Source organism: Arachis ipaensis, chromosome B04 (genome assembly GCF_000816755.2).
Source record: "Arachis ipaensis cultivar K30076 chromosome B04, Araip1.1, whole genome shotgun sequence".
Lineage (NCBI taxonomy): Eukaryota > Viridiplantae > Streptophyta > Magnoliopsida > Fabales > Fabaceae > Arachis > Arachis ipaensis.
In genome coordinates, this window is record NC_029788.2 from 23,845,018 (window position 1) to 23,862,732 (window position 17,715).

At 36.8% G+C, this 17,715-nt stretch overlaps 1 long non-coding RNA gene across 1 annotated transcript; it reads right to left on the bottom strand.

The window, feature by feature from the left end:
- Positions 6,910-15,410, bottom strand: LOC110270580. The gene is made up of 3 exons (XR_002360220.1): positions 15,374-15,410; positions 15,158-15,285; positions 6,910-7,031 (listed from the first exon to the last, which is right to left on the bottom strand). It is a non-coding gene; the product is annotated as an uncharacterized LOC110270580 (long non-coding RNA).

The following is a 17,715-nucleotide window of genomic DNA, read 5'->3' on the forward strand; positions in this document are numbered from 1 at the left end:
TTAATATGGTGTATTGTGGACTATTTTTGGTGCATTTTGCAGTTTCTTTGCGATATTGATGAGCAGCTTATTCCAAAGGTTGGGATGATTTTTAATAGAAGGTGCAACAAAATTCTACAAAGATTATTCGAAAGTTGCAAGTTTTTCTAAGAATTCGGAGCACAAATAAGAAGGGAAATAAAATTAAGAACCAATTGATTACATGTAGCAGAGAGCGGAAATGAAAATCGAACATATCTCCAACTGAGAAGACAAATCCCTTAGCTGTGTTAAATTATCCTACAAGAATTTATATACACATATTGGAAGACGTTGGTGTTTGGATCATTTCAAAAGTTGCGTTGCATCAATCAAACCCCTTTGTGCAAATCAAGCAAGGATGCTTAAATAGCATAGGTAATTAAGCATGTCCGTACGACGTACAATAGAGAATAACAAGGAAGTCAGAATCGGACTATAAAAAAATATACCAATCATTTGTCGCCGCAGCAGGGGGTCATCGAGTTAAGTTTTGTTGAAAAATATGTAAGAAATTATATCATGATAGAAGTGAGAAATGTTTCAGAACTAGAGGATGCAAAAGAATTTGGAAAATACTTATTAAGAATAAAAGAGAAGAATTAGAATTTCTTTTTTGAGCTTGAACTTAAGGTTGATCAGTTGATTAAGATTGCTTTTTAGGCCGATACAAGAAGTAGGACTGTCTGTGAGTATTTTGGAGATGTTATATCATTTGATACCACTTACAATGCAAACAGGTAATATTCTGTTATGGTTTATGTGTATTTGGTAACACTTTTAGTGTAAAGAGATATGATTTTGGTGTATTAATTATTTTGTTTCTGTGTCATTGTATTCAGGTATAGTCTGGTTTTGGTTCTTTTGTCGGGGTGAATCACTATGGTTAGTCAACACTTCTGGGATGTGCATTGATGAAAAACGAGGATACTAAATCATTCAAATGGTTATTTGAATGTTGGCTTTGTTGCATGGAAGGAAATGCTCCAAAAGACATTCTTATTGATCAATGTGCATCGATGCAAAGGTGTATTGAGACTTGTATGCCAACAACAATTTACTGGTGGTGTATTTGGCATATCATGAAGAAGATCTCAAGTAAATTAAATGGCTACAAGCGACACGAAGAAATCGAATACGAGATGAGTCATGTTGTTTAGAACTCTCTTAGAAAAGAATCATTTGATAGGAATTGGAATGTTTTTTGATGAAGTATGGTCTTGGGGATAACAAGTGGCTTTCAAGTAATGTTAATTTTAGTATGTGTTTTGCTTCTGCAGTAGAAGTGTCAAATTGCATCTTTTTCGATGTATTTTTGTTCTGATTTAGGTGTTTTTTCATAACTTTTTGAAAATCGTCATTTATGGATTCCGGTTTATCTTGATCACTACTTCTGGGCCACGATGAGAAGCACACAAAGAAGTGAAAACATGCATACTTTTTTAACAAGTTTATTACGTGCAACAGCTCACTTACTATAACACCCTACCACACAGAGCCTTATGCTTAAGTCATAAGACAGAGGTGGCGAGGTATTACGACCTTTAAAAATAAAATTTAGTACATATAGTATTGTGAAGAATGATTATAACTAGGAGCCATTGAAGAAAGGGGGCAAATCAAAATCACAACTCGAAAAACGCAACACTCCGATTGCTAACGTAACGAAACAGATAAAGGATAAGCTAACGCAAGAATATATCCAAAGAGTGCCAAAAACACAAATATCCAAAACTTAAAATCCGGTTCCGAAGAAAACCGGTCCGAGCATAGAAGTATATATAAATATATATAAAGCAAGAAACCCAAAGGAAACCCAAAGGGCGAATACAAACCTATTCTCCAAAACATCCTCTAAGAGGAGTCAAAACAGTATACTTATATACATTATTGAGTGGAGATAAAAGTATCTAAGTGAAAACATCAAAACAAAGTAAAGTCCCAAAAATTAAGGATCTTCGCTGATCCAGAAGTCTCCAACATGCCTGAGCGAGAAGCCTCACGTCCTGCATCTGAAAACCACAAAATCTGCATGGGTGAGAACTGGAGGTTCTCAGTATGGTAACAGTACCCACATATCTAACATGTAATGTCATGGAAAGGCTGAAGGCAATCCTAGAACTTCCACCATATAATATCAAAGCTTATAAACAGGCTAAACCATAAATGGCAACTGACTAAAGATCTTCAGTCTAACTAATACTTCCCTTTCCAATTCCTGCAGACCTTCCAACCACCAGCAGTAATATAATATGGCAAACACAATTATATTAGATAAGAAGATATACAGGTAGGAAACAGATACGACACTTAGACAATTAGCAGGTAATATGCAGTCAATTAAGCAATTCCAAACAATTCACATAGTATGCATATGATGAATGCCTGTCCTAATGGCTGATGATATCATCTGTCAGTTATATAGCCAATCCGACAAGTCCTGGTAGCTAACCATTGGACAGCCCCTCTGTCGTTCATCCCCAACTCGAGTCAAACTCAATCATAAATCATAATTCGTATCCAACACCCTCACTGGTGTATATTCACGGGGGCGAGCTCATCCAGAACTTTCACAGTGTCCGGCCACACTTACGACATAGGGTCAGCAGAGTATCGAGTCTCCACCTGGAGCACATGGTGGCTAGCCATTGCTTTCACCCAGGAAAACTCATATCTCAGATAGTGAAAGTGCAACATTCATATTTCATTCAATACACATATATACAATCATACTCAGCCATAATCAATAATGGCTCCACCATAACTCGACAATAACTCAGCCATCTGGCTCATAGTTCAATCCAGAACCAGCCAATTTATTAACAAATACAGCCCTTCGACTCATGGCACATACAGCACTTCCACCGCCATCCTCCGTATCTCGTATAATCATCTTTGATTATCGTTGATCATAAATTCTCCCCTTTCTTCATTTACAAGTTACCACATCCCCTAGCTTCTTACCATTGCTAGGTTTATCATAATGATTTGAGACATAAGGGGTGAGATCGGAGGCTCAGAAGTATGAAATTTGGCTTTAAAAACTCAAAAACCAACTTTGGGATGAAAACAGGGTCACGCGTGCGCGTGGACTAGAATGCCTCAAAACATAGTGACGCGTACACGTCCCTCCACGTGCACGCGTGGATGTGAGAAAAACCAAGTGACGCCTACGCGTCAGTCACGCGTACGCGTGGGTGCGTTTTGTGCCGCAGGCACAAAACCAGCACAACTCAGGCACAACTCTCAGGAATTTTGGCTGGGCAACCAATTTGGTGCATCGACGCGTAAGCGTGGGCCACGCGCACGCGTGGGTAGTGAAACTTTGAAAACGACGCGTGCGCGTCGGCCACGCTTACGCATGGGAATGCTTTCTGCTAAAAATTTTTCTAAGTTAAAAAGCTGCAGAATTCACAGTTTCAGACCCCAATCTTCCGACGGACATAACCTCTTCGTTTCAAATCATTTTTCACCCGTTCTTTGAATGGCATGAACATCCTGGATCCAATTTCATTTCTAAACAATTTTGGCACAAAACGAGGATCCGGTGTCCAAGTTATGCTCCATCAAAGTATGCCCAAAACCATATTTTCATACAAAACCACAAAGTGCCATTTTCAAAACAAACCAATTTCAACCTTTTTCAAAATCAACCAAAATATACCAATTTCAACCCTTTTTGAAATCAACCCAAAACATATCAAAAATCAACCTTAAGCCTCCTCAATTCATACATTAACATTTTCATCAAAATCACAACCACCATCCCACCATTTAACCCATCTCAATCAAAAGGCTAAAATTCAAACACACATTACATGTCATACATCCTTCTTCATCCCAATTTCTAACAATACCATTTTTAATCAACCATCATTACACATAATCAATATCATACTCACCATCAACATGGTTTCACCCACAATTCAACCTCAATCAATCATCAAGCATTTATCACAACATGTATATCTCTCATGCATCATACCATCAAGGCATCAATAATCATAATCACATATATGACCACATAATATATCTCAACCATTCAACAACATCAATAATTCAATGCCTATCTTAGGACCTCTAGCCTAAGTTTTCACACCACATTACATTTTAGATACATGAAACAAGACCATACCTTAGCCGATTTCCCCGCTCAACCTGGAGCACTTCCAAACCACTTTTCCACAAGCTCTCAAGGTCTCAACACCTCCAAGAATAGATTTTTTCACACCAAAGCCCATTTTCAAGCTTTCCAAAATCTCAATCAAGCTCCAATATTCTCATACACACTACCTAAGCCACATTCATCATACCCAAACACAACATTTCAATACCCAAACATCATAGAACAATAAATTACACTAGGGTTGAGAATCTTACCACACCCAAGGTTCAAGGAGACAAGATTAATCTTCTCCTTCAAGAGAGTTGGGTCCTATAACATCAAAGAGTCCAAAATCTCAATACTTTTCTCCATGAAATTCGAAATTAAGGGATGAAGAACTGGGGTCAAATCGGGGCTTACCTCAAGGATAAAGTAGTGGGTTTTGTAGATCTCTTCACGGTGAATGCATGGCCATAAACGGTGCGGTAATCGGAGCTCTAGATCAAAAGTTATGGTGGTTTGAAGATCAAATGAGAGATAGCACAAGTTATATAGCCAACCCGACAAGTCTTGGTAGCTAACCATTAGACTGTCCCTCTGTCGTGCACCCCCAACTCGAGTCAAACACAATCATAAATCATAATTCATATCCAACACCCTCACTGGTGTATATTCACGGGAGCGAGCTCATCCGGAACTTTCACAGTGTTCGGCCACACTTACGACATAGGGTCAGCAAAGTATCGAGTCTCCACATGGAGCACATGGTGGCTAGCCATTGCTTTCACCTAGGGAAACTCGTATCTCAGATAGTGGAAGTGCAACATTCACATTTCATTCAATACGCATATATGCAATCATACTCAGCCATAATCAATAATGGCTGCGCCATAACTCGGCAATAACTCAGCTATCCAGCTCATAGTTCAATCCAGAACCAGCCAATTTATTAACAAATACAGCCCTTCAGCTCATGGCACATACAGCACTTCCACCGCCATCCTCCGTATCTCGTATAATCATCTTTGATCATCGTTGATCATAAATTACCCCTTTCTTCATTCACAAGTTACCACATCCCCTAGCTTCTTACCATTGCTAGGCTTATCATATTGATTTGAGACATATGGGGTGAGATCGGAGGCTCAGAAGTATGAAATTTGGCTTTAAAAACTCAAAAATCAACTTTGGTATGAAAATAGTGTCATGCATGCATGTCGCCAACGCGCACGCGTGGAATGCCTGAAAACATAGCGACGCGTACGCATCCCTCCACGTGCATGCGTGGATGTGAAAAAAACCAAGTGATGTCTACACGTCAGCCTCGCGTACGCGTGGGTGCGTTATGTGCCCCAGGCACAAAACCAGCACAACTCAGGCACTACTCTCGGAAATTTTGGCTGGGCAACTAATTTGACAAATCGACACGTACGCGTAGACCACGCGCACGCGTGGGTAGTGAAACTTTGAAAACGACGCGTGCGCGTCGGCCACGCCTACCTAAGCCACATTCATCATACCTAAGCCACATTACCTAAGCCACATTCATCATACCCAAACACAACATTTCAATACCCAAACATCATAGAACAACAAATTACACTAGGGTTGAGAATCTTACCACACCCAAGGTTCATGGAGACAAGATTAATTAAGAGAATTGGGTCCTATAACATCAAAGAGTCCAAAATCTCAACACTTTTCTCCATAAAATTCGTAATTAAGGGATGAAACTGAGATCAAATCGTGGCTTATCTCAAGGATAAAGTAGTGGGTTTTGTATAGCTCTTCACGGTGAATGCGTGGCCGTAAACGGTGCAGCAATCGGAGCTCTAGATCAAAAGTTATGGTGGTTTGAAGATCAAATGAGAGATAGAACTTGAGAGAGTGTTCTTCCCCCCTTGTGCTTCCATTTTCAACGTGAATGAGTGCTTAGTGAGGAGAGAGAGTGCTGAAAATTAGGATTTTAGGTTTAGTTATGTTGGGCCAAGTGCCTAATATGGGTCCGGTTGGCCCGATTTGGCCCGTTCGGTCCAATCTTGGGCCGATTTCTACAAAATTGGTATCAAAATTCTCGTCTCAATCTCCTATATCATATTAAGCCATAAAAATCACATTTTTGGCTTTCTAAAATAAATTTTTATTTATGGGTTAATTAGCCATTAATTAACCGGGTTTTACACTAATTCAATTCGTCAAACAGTACGATAATTGTCTAAGAAGTAGAGAGTAGAAAGAGAGAGAGAGAAAGAGAGAGAGAGAGAGATATATATATATATATATAGAGAATCTGATGATCTAGATTTTTATACCGTCATACCGTGTGCAATAAAATTCTCAATAAAAGCTCAATTTCAACATGGGTATACTCACGAGAAATTCAGGGAAGTCCAAGTGTAACACCCTACCACACAAAGCTTTACGCTTAAGTCATAAAACAGAGGTGGTGTGGTATTACGACCTCTGAAATAAAATAAGTACATATAATAGCAGAAGAATTATAATATGCTAGGAGCCTTGAAGAATAGAGGAAATAAAAATAAAAAAATAAAAGCACAACACTCAAGGAACTTGTTGACTTGTGTGCAAAGAAAACCATAACTACTAAACATAAGATGCCAGAAGTAGAAATAGAGTGCCAAAGATACAAAATAACAAGCTCCTAACTCAGCCTGCGAAGTCAAGACTGGCCGGAGAATATTTACACATATATACATACATATCCAAAACTCAAAAGTACATATTCACAATCCTGCCTCTCCTTAAACCTCTAAGAGGATTAAAAAAGAACAAATTATGCGGAGAGAAAGCTAAGTACATACATATACATCACTGTACAACAAAATAGCCCAGTAACCACTTTGCTCCAAGGGTCCAGACGCCTAACGAGATGCCTCTCGACCTACATCTGAAAAACAACAACATAGTATGGGATGAGAACCGGAGGTTCTCAGTATGGTAAAGGTGCCACACACATAATATATAAGGTCCTGGGAATGCCAAAGGCAATTCTAGAATGCTGACACTCAGATTATAGAGCTTCAAGTATTAAACAGAAGCCATAAAAGGTGGTTTTCTAAGGATATTTAAACCTAACTTAACTTAACCTTAAATCTAAATCCCATTATGTCATTCTTCCATACCTCCAACTCCATCATACATTTCACAGACAGATAAACAGATAAAGGCAAGCACAAGAAGGTTACAAATACTACAGGTAACAAATACACATTTAACATGGCAAGTGCATTTAGGCACACCCAATTAAAGCACAAGCAAATAATTCAAGTAATATGCATATGATGCATGCCTGTCCTATAGCTGATGAGGCTCATCTGTCGGTTATCTAGCCAACCCGACAAGTCTGAATTGTCCTTAGACTGTCCCCCGATGTGCATCCCCAAGAGTCTATGCATAGATTTTTCTCAAATAATCAATATTGCTCAATGGGGGTAACATTCTCGGGAATTTATATAGTGCCTGGTCACACTTACGTCGTAGGGTCAACAGAGTATCGAGTTTTCAATCTGGTACACGTGGTGGCAAGCCACGGTACTTTATCCAGGGAATCTCGTATATCAGATTATTCAAATTCATAAGCCATATAAATAATTCAATTATAATTCATCAACATCCACATCATTCTCAATCGCATCTCATTCATCATCATACATCAATCATATTCAATCCGTATCCTTCATTATCACACCTCCCATTCTGTCCATCAATAATTCCAATTCAAAACATAATTCATTCTTTTATAAATGAATCAAACTTAAAACATGCTCATTTTCTTAATAACTCAAAATCAAACCATATAACCTTTAAATCTAAATATTTTTAAATAATCATCTAAACAGAATCTCTAATTTTTATAAAATTTCGGCAGCATCTCCTCTAAAACTCGGACTTTGCCACCCTTTTCGGGTCCAAACTTGCATTCTTTTCAATTTAACATACCCTTCCTCATCATCATAATAATTACCACAATAAATCTACCTTAGATCAACAATTATACTCATATAATATTCAAATCCAACAACCAAAATTCAACTAAGAATCATAGTTCACAAATCCTAGGCTTTTAACACAAAATACCTCATTTTTCATTCAAAATTTTCATTCCAATTATTTTCAAACCTATTACCACCAATCCAAATTGCCAATAATAATCCTCAACAAGCTCCATATCTTTTCATCAATTATCATTCAACCAAACCAAAATATAGCCATATAATCAACATTTCAATCATATATCCTTTCAAAGATCCAACTAGCAACCAATATCATCTTACAAACAAATCACCAAACCAAGCCAAGCATATTCATGAACCCATTACTAAACATTAAATATACACCTGCATTCCAACTTATCCTATGGTCATCTAGCCTAAGTTTTCACAGAACATTACATATTAAATGCAAGAAACCTAAACCATACCTTAGCCGATTCCCAAGAATTATTCCAAGACAATTTTCCTGAAGAACACAGCCCTCAAAACCTCAACTAATCAGCTTTCTCCAAGTTTCAGTATTTACAATTTCAAGCTCCAATTATTTATTCACAACCTAATACACATTTATAACACATATATATCCAATTTAATACTCAAAGCTCAAATTTAATGAAATTAAAATAGAATTATCGTATCCTCACCTTACCCAAGCTTCACATAAGCAAGAATGAATATTTTCCTCAAGCTAATTGGATCCTAAAACATCAAAAATCAAAGAAATTCAACCTTCCCATTAAAAACTCGAAAATTGGGGGAAAAGAGTGCTGAGAGTGATTAAACAAGTTACCAGTAAAATTGTTCTGGTAGAAATGTAGAGCTCAATGCGGCAAATGCGTGGCCGCAAACGGTGCGGTGATTGGAGCTCGGACGGAAAAGTTACGGGATTTTGAAATTCACCGTAAAGGTTCGGGAAACTTTCGTCGCTCTTCTCCCCTCCCTGGAAGCATTTCATGCTGCTGCAGCCAAATGAGGGAGAGAAAGGAGTTTGGCTTCATTTAATGAGTTGGTCTGGTTGGACCGACGGCCCGGTTCGGCCCATTCGGTCCAATCTTGGACCGTTTTCTTCGAAATTGGTGTCAAAATTCTCGTTTCGACGAGCTCTATCCTAATTTGATATAATTTTCACATTTCTAATCTTCCTTATTAAAAACTAATTTATTTACTAATTATCTACTAATTTAACCGGGGTTTACATCCTACCCAACTAATAAAGAATTTTGCCCTCAAAATTCAAATCTAGTTACCTAAAAAGAGATGTGGATAGTCTTTTCGCAAATTTGATTCGAGTTCCCAAGTGTGTTCTTTAATACTAGTTTGACTCCATATTACTCTTACCAATAATATTCCTTTCCTGCGTAATCATTTAATGCTGATGTCATCAATCCTTACCGGAATTACTGGAAGTGTTAGATCTTCTCTTACTTGGATCAGTTTCGGTCTCAGAATATGACTTGCATTAGGAGTATATCTCCGAAGCTGTGACACATGAAACGCGTCGTGAAAATTCAAGAGATATGGTGGTAAGGCAATCCTATAAGCTATCGACCCAATTCTTTTCATGATCTCAAACGGTCCAATATAACAGGAATTCAGTTTCTTAGTCTTAATAGCTCTTCCCACTCCAGTGGTTGGTGTAACTTTCAGAAAGACATGTTCTCCTTCTTCGAACTCCAAAGGCTTTCACCTCTGATCAGCATAGCTCTTTTGGCGGCTTTGGGCTATAAGCATTCGGTTACGAATCTTCTTTATCTGTTCAATGGTTTCAACTATCATCTCAGGCCCTAACAAACTTCTTTCTCCAGTTTCATACCAACACAACAGAGATTGACATTTTCTGCCCTACAGAGACTCATATGGAGTCATTCCAATGCTCGCATGGTAGCTATTATTATAAGTAAATTCTATTAATGGCATATACCGATCCCAGCTCGCAGGCTGGTCCAAAATACAAGCCCATAGCATATCCTCCAAGGTCTGAATAGTTCTCTCTGACTGACCATCTGTCTGAGGGTGATACGTAGTACTCAAACTTAACTGAGTCCCGAATGTACGCTGAAAGGTTCCCCAGAACCTCAATGTGAAATAAGGATCCCTGTCAAATATAATCGTAGAAGGCACGTCGTGCAATCTGACAATCTCTTTGATGTACATTCGAGATGATTCTTCCATTGTGCAACTTATTTGGATACGAAGAAAGTGAGCTGATTTTGTCAGTTGGTCCCCAACCACCCAAACAGCGTCACAACCAGTCCAAGTCCCAGGTAAACCTGTCACAAAATTCATTGTGATACTCTCCTATTCCCATTGTGGAATTTCTAAAGGCTGAAGAGTCCCTGATGGTCTCTGATGCTCAATCTTAACCTTCTGACACGTTAAACATTTAGATACATGCAATGCCACATCATTCTTCATACATGGCCACCAGAACATCACTTTCAGATCCTGATACATTTTAGTACTCCCCGGGTGAATTGAGAATCCACTCTTATGAGCTTTCTTCAAAATACTCTGTCGCAGGTCTCCGATATCTGGCACAATAATCCGGTTCTTAAACTTCCACAAACCATCCTGTCCTTCTGACACTCTCCAATATTTCTCCTGTTCAACTACTGGTAATACCTTACGTAACGCTTCACCATCTCGATGAGCCTTCAGAAGTTCTGATTTAAATTCACTTGAAATCTGCAACTGACTCAAACACAAAATTCCATATTCTTCTCTAATTCCCAAATTCAAACCTTGAAATGCCCTTAGTAATTCTTCTTCCCGTAATATCATCCAAGCTGCATATAAAGATTTCCGACTCAAGGCGTCTGCCACAACGTTCGTTTTTCTTGGATGATAATTCAATTCAAAATCATAATCTTTCAGAAGCTCCATCCACCTCCTCTGATGCATATTCAACTCTTTCTGCTCAGAAAGACACTTTAAACTCCTATGGTCTGAGAAAACATGAAACTTAACGCCATAGAAGTAGTGCCTCTAGATCTTTAAAGCAAACACAACAGCAGCAAGTTCCAGATCATGTGTCGGATAGTTCATCTCATGCGGCCTTAATTGCCGTGAGGCGTATGCTACAACATTCTGGTGCTGCATCAGAACGCACCCCAAGCCCTTCAGCGATGCATCACAGTACAATTCAAATGGCTTACTTGGTTCAGGCAATACTAACATGGGTGCAATAGTCAAACTGTGCTTCAGTGCTTGAAAACTCTCCTCACACTCCGGAGTCTAGATAAAAGGCGTATCCTTCCTATTCAGTTTAGTTAAAGGTAAGGCGAGCTGTGAAAATTCCTTAATGAATCTGCGATAATATCCCGCCAAACCTAGAAAACTCCTGATCTCTGTCACTGAAGTTGGTCGCTCCCAATTCATCACTGCTTCCACCTTAACAGGATCCATAGCTATTCCCTGCTTACTCACCACGTGACCGAGAAACTTTACTTCACTCTTCTAAAACTCACATTTAGATAACTTAGCATACAACTTCCTGTCTCTCAAAATTTGTAGCACAGTTCGCAAATGATCAGCATGTTCCTCTTCAGTGTTAGAGTAAACAAGAATGTCATCAATGAAGACAATAACAAATTTGTCCAGATACGATCGAAAGATCTTGTTCATATAATCCATAAATACTGCCGGGGCATTAGTTAACCCAAAAGATATTACTGTATACTCATAATGACCATAACGTGTCTTGAAAGCAGTTTCCAAAATATCTTCATCTCTAACCCTTATCTATTTTAAACCCAACATCACTCCAAACCGATTCACCCTTCTAAGTTAACTAAATAATACCCTATCTTAACAACTAATAGCCTTCGACCAATCGTTGACTTGGGCTTTACAATAATCCACGTACGTCATACATTACGAATGAATATTACATATTAATGATATGCAAGGAAGTTCGAAGTGCAACTACTAGTTTATGATTACCTGAGCTCTGAGAATCAGATTCAGCTGCATCCCGGCCTTTCCTGTGTGGACAATCTCGAGTCATATGCCCCGACTTCCCGCACTTGTAACATTCATCTAGTCCGGCCCTATGTGGCTCGTCTGGAGCAGTCTCTCCATAGCCTTCCTGTAACATCGCCCACTTCATAAAGTAATTTTTTGTGAATTAAATCTTCTTAACCAATTCAGTGAAATTCGTTAACCTTTGCGGATACACGTAGTTAAAGATATTTCTCCTAAGTCCTTTCTCATACTGAGCACACTTCTACTCCTCATAGTCAGTTGGATTTCCTTGACAAACTCTTGAGAGATGGCACATATTGTTGAATTCACAGGTATAGTCAGTAATAGACATATTCTTTTACTTCAGCTGCATTAACTCCAACACCTTTGCACTGTAAAGTGCATGCAAGAAATATTTTCCGTAAAATTCCGTCTTGAATCTATTCTAAGGGATATCTGTTAACTCTATCTGCAAGGTATGATATAATTCCTGCCACCATTTCTGGGCATCTCCCTCCAACATGTACGTCACTATTTCTACTGACTGTACTTCAGGAACGTGCTGAGTGTACAAAAGCCTTTCCATGTCTCGAAACCACCGATCAGCCTCCAACGCCTTGGCATTTCCATTAAACTGAGGTGGACCACTCTTGAGGAAATCAGTAAGGGTCATGGACCTGTAGTATTAACCTGCATTGCTTGTACTAACACCCGAGCTTCCATCTCGAGGTCCTTGCATCGGTTCAGTCCTAAGATTTTCTCTCTGGGCACCTCGCTCGGATCCGCGAGATGACATTTGGTCCCTCTTCATACCAAACAATTGATATTAAGATGATCAGTCTCAATATCTCAAGTTCAATGCTTAAAAGTCCCAAATGCATGCTCACGAATACGTATGCTACACATACCAGTCTGATATCCTAAGTAGCACGTAATCACACATAGAATATGCTCAGAAGCATAATCAGTTTGTCTCTCAGGCTCTACAGGAACGAACTACTTTGATACCATAATGTAACATCCTACCACACAAAACTTTATGCTTAAGTCATAAAACAGAGGTGGTGTGGTATTACGACCTCTGAAATAAAATAAGTACATATAATAGCAGAAGAATTATAATATGCTAGGAGCCTTGAAGAATAGAGGAAATAAAAATCACAAAATAAAAACGCAACGCTCAAGGAACGAGTTGATTTGCGTGCTAAGAAAACCATAACTACTAAACATAAGATGACAGAAGTAGGAATAGAATGCCAAAGATAAAAATAACAAGCTCCTAACTCAGCCTGCAAAGTCAAGACTGGCCGGAGAATATTTACACATATATACATACATATCCAAAATCCAAAAGTACATATACACAATCCTGCCTCTCCTTAAACCTCTAAGAGGATCAAAAAAGAACAAATTATGTAGAGAGAAAGCTAAGTACATACATATACATCACTGTACAACAAAATAGCCCAGTAACCACTTCGCTTCAAGGGTCCAGACGCCTAACGAGATGCCTCTCGACCTGCATCTGAAAAATAATAACATAGTATGGGATGAGAACCAGAGGTTTTCAGTATGGTAAAGGTGCCACACACATAATATATAAGGTCCTGGGAATGCCAAAGGCAATCCTAGAACGCCGACACTCAGATTATAGAGCTTAAAGTATTAAACAGGAGCCATAAAAGGTGGTTTTCTAAGGATATTTAAACCTAACTTAACTTAACCTTAAATCTAAATCCCATTCTGTCATTCCTCCATACCTCCAACTCCATCATGCTTTTCACAGACAGATAAACAGATAAAGGCAAGCACAAGAAGGTTACAAATACTGCAGGTAACAAATACACATTTAACATGGCTAGTGCATTTAGGCACATCCAATTAAAGCACAAGCAAATAATTCAAGTAATATGCATATGATGCATGCCTGTCCTATGGCTGACGAGGCTCATCTGTCAGTTATCCAGCCAACCTGACAAGTCTGAATTGTCCTTAGACTATCCACCGACGTGCATCCCCAAGAGTCTATGCATAGCTTTTTCTCAAATAATCAATATTGGTCAATAGGGGTAACATTTCCGGGAATTTATATAGTGCCCGGTCACACTTACATCATAGGGTCAACAGAGTATCGAGTTTTCAACCTGGTACACGTGGTGGCAAGCCACGGTACTTTATCCAGGGAATCTCGTATCTCAGATTATTCAAATTCATAAGCCATATAAATAATTCAATTATAATTCATCAACATCCACATCATTCTCAATCGCATCTTATTCATCATCATATATTAATCATATTCAATCCTTATCCTTCATTATCACACCTCCCATTCTGTCCATCAATAGTTCTAATTCAAAACATAATTCATTCTTTTGTAAATGAATCAAACTTAAAACATGCTCATTTTCTTAATAACTCAAAATCAAACCATATAACCTTTAAATCTAAATCTTTTTAAATAATCATCTAAACAAAATCTCTAATTTTTATAAAAGTTCGGCAGCATCTCCTCTAAAACTCGGACTTTACCACCCTTTTCGGGTCCAAACTTGCATTCTTTTCAATTTAACATACCCTTCCTCATCATTATAACAATTACCACAAAAAGTCTACCTTAGATCAACTATTATACTCATACAATATTCAAATCCAACAACCAAAATTTAACTAAGAATCATAGTTCACAAATCCTAGGCTTTTAACACAAAATACCTCATTTTTCATTCGAAATTTCCATTCCAATTATTTTCAAACCTATTACCACCAATCCAAATTGCCAATAATAATCCTCAACAAGCTCCATATCTTTTCATCAATCATCATTCAACCAAACCAAAATATAGCCATATAATCAACAATTCAATCATATATCCTTTCAAAGATCCAACTAGCAACCAATATCATCTTACAAACAAATCACCAAACCAAGCCAAGCATATTCATCAACCCATTACTAAACATTAAATATACACCTGCATTCCAAATTATCCTATGGTCATCTAGCTTAAGTTTTTACAGAACATTATATATTAAATGCAAGAAACCTAAACCATACCTTAGCCGATTCCCAAGTATTATTCCAAGACAATTTTCCTGAAGAACACAGCCCTCAAAACCTCAACTAATCAGCTTTCTCCAAGTTTCAGTATTTACAATTTCAAGCTCCAATTATTTATTCACAACCTAATACACATTTATAACACATATATATCCAATTTAATACTCAAAGCTCAAATTTAATGAAATTAAAATAGAATTATCGTATCCTCACCTTACCCAAGCTTCACATAAGCAAGAGTGAACGTTTTAATTTTCTCAAGCTAATTGGATCCTAAAACATCAAAAATCAAAGAAATTCAACCTTCCCATTAAAAACTCGAAAATCGGGGGAAAAGAGTACTGAGAGTGATTAAACAAGTTACCAGTAAAATTGTTTCAGTAGAAATGTAGAGCTCGACACGGTGAACGCATGGCCGCAAATGGTACGGCAATTGGAGCTCAGACGGAGAAGTTACGGGATTTTGAAATTCACCGTAAAGGTTCGGGAAACTTTCGTCACTCTTCTCCCCTCCCTGGAAGCGTTTCACGCTGCTGCAGCCAAATGAGGGAGAGAAAAGAGTTTGGCTTCATTTAATGAGTTAGTCCGGTTGGACCAACGGCTCGGTTCGGGTCTGGTTCATCCGTTTCGGCCCGTTCATTCCAATCTTGGACCGTTTTCTTTGAAATTGGTGTCAAAATTCTCGTTTCGACGAGCTCGATCCTAATTTGATATAATTTTCACATTTCTAATCTTCCTTGTTAAAAACTAATTTATTGACTAATTATCTACTAATTTAACTGGGGTTTACACCAAGCATAATTCAAAGAAAAGGTGAATTGCATCACAAGATCAATGCACTCTGCTCTACGCTATACGGCATATAAAGTTGTAGAACAGGTTTCTAACTCAACATTCAACAAGTTCGTAGTTACATACGACAGGATAACAGCTGAAGTTAAATGTCAGCACTTATTATTCGAGTCAAGAGGGATATTTTGCCGTCATTATCTGAGTGCGTTAAGCTTTGAGCGAGTAAATAAAGTGTCACCGAGATATATATTAAAACGATGGAGCAAGAACGTAAAGAGGAGGCCCACACATATCGAAAGCAACCACGACGAGCATCTGTTGGAGCCAAGAAGCAAGAGATTTGACAATTTGGTATTTCGGTCACAAAATATCTGTAAATTTACATTAGAATTTGAGGAGCTGACTGTAATTCTGCATCATACTTACAATAATTCTATGGTTGAGATGCAAGAATACAAAAATATGGGATGAATTAGCATTATTTAACATACTTGAATATTTAATATAGGATATTACGTCTTTATTATTTCGATTCTCTTAACACTTATAAATACCTTTTTAAATTGTATCATTCTACACAACTTGAATACACACAAACTTTTTCTCTACTGCTCTCTCACCCTTCTAAAAATAATCTTTTTATCACTTTGGATATTTTAACTCTTTTTTCTTTTTTTTTCTCTTTATGTGTAATTTTGTTTTGCGTTAACTTTGTTTAATTAATGATGAAATATATTCATGTTAATTCTATCATATAATAGTTTATTTTTCTTCTACGTATTTTGATTTGTATAGTTACTATTGATCTTGCTGTTTTTATTTTCTTGAATTATTATTTTTTTTATGACAATTTAAATAAAAAAACAAAGAAAGAAAAAAAACGATGACCAAAAGCGAAGGCTAGAAGCCTAAAGCAGCAACATCATTTCTCAGCATTATTATTATTAATATGAACCTTATTATTTTTTTCTAACATTCTTTAATATGAGTTTATATTTTTTCTTTATTATTATTAATGTTTTTATTATTTTTTCTCTAATTATAAATTTCCTTATAATAATTCTTTGATAGAATATTTTTTTTAGTCTATTAGATTTTTTCTATTTTTTGTCAAAAATAATTTATATTAGGAGAAAAAAAGAAGATACAAATTAAATTTTAAAATTCAAATAAATTTAAATAGGATGTGCAAAGGATAACTATTGAATTCATTTGGTAGATTTAAACTCTTTGTATTATCATTATTGAAAATTTCAAATATTATTATAAAATTTTAAATATCTTTTATCTTAAATTATATATTCTACCATATATTTGATGAATTTCATCTTTTTTGAAATAAGTGTGACATTATATACTTTTTTAATTTGGATACAAAGGAATAATGAAGTTGAAGTGAGTAACAAAATTGATTATATAATAAAATACAAATTTTTAGAATTTCAAGCACAATTGACAAATTTTTAGTTTCAAAATAAATTTTTACTCTGTTTTTTATCTTTTATTTTATTTTTTAATAATTTTTTTATTTTCTTAATTAACTATGACTGTAATAATTCATCACAAATTTGTGTTTTGTAGAGAAAATTTATTAATCATAAAATATAGAAGACTTAACCAAAAAATTTAAAAAATGTTGGTTAATTACAAAATAAAAAATTATAAATTGTGTTTTAATTATGTTGTAAAATACAAATTGGGAAATTCAATTTTAAATAAGATGTACAAAGGGTAACTATTGAATTGAGATCTAGAATTCATTT